This window comes from Myotis lucifugus, unplaced genomic scaffold, assembly GCF_000147115.1.
Source record: "Myotis lucifugus unplaced genomic scaffold, Myoluc2.0 scaffold_96, whole genome shotgun sequence".
Classification (NCBI taxonomy): domain Eukaryota; kingdom Metazoa; phylum Chordata; class Mammalia; order Chiroptera; family Vespertilionidae; genus Myotis; species Myotis lucifugus.
Window position 1 is genome coordinate 21,707 of NW_005871144.1, and position 557 is coordinate 22,263.

Consider the following 557-nt stretch of genomic DNA (forward strand, 5'->3'; position numbering starts at 1 on the left):
CCATTCAGTAGGTTGTCTTTTCATTTTGTTGATAGTTTCTTTCACTGTGCAAAAACTTTTCAGTTTGATGTAGCCCCATTTGTTTATTTTTCCTTTCATTTCCCTTGCCTAAGGTGACATAACCAAAAATATATTGCTAAGAATGATGCAAAGAGCTTACTGCCTATGTTTTCTCCTAGGAGTTTTATAATTTCAGGTCTTACATTTAAGTCTTTAATCCATTTTTAGTTTATTTTTGTATATGGTGTAAGGAAGTGGTCTAATTTCATTTTCTGGCATGTATCTGTCCAGTTTTCCAACACCACTCATTGAAGATATTGTCTTTACCTCATTATACTAGTATATCCTTTGACATACATTACTTGACCATATAAGCAAGGATTTATTTCTGGACTCTATTCTCTTCAATTGAGCTACATACCTATTATGCCAATGCCATACTGGTTTGATTATTGTAGCTTTATAATATAGTGACCTCTTTCTCATAAACTGTTAAAAGAATAAAAAATTGAGTAAATTTGTCCATCCTGGTTCTCCTTGCCTTCTGGCATCTATTT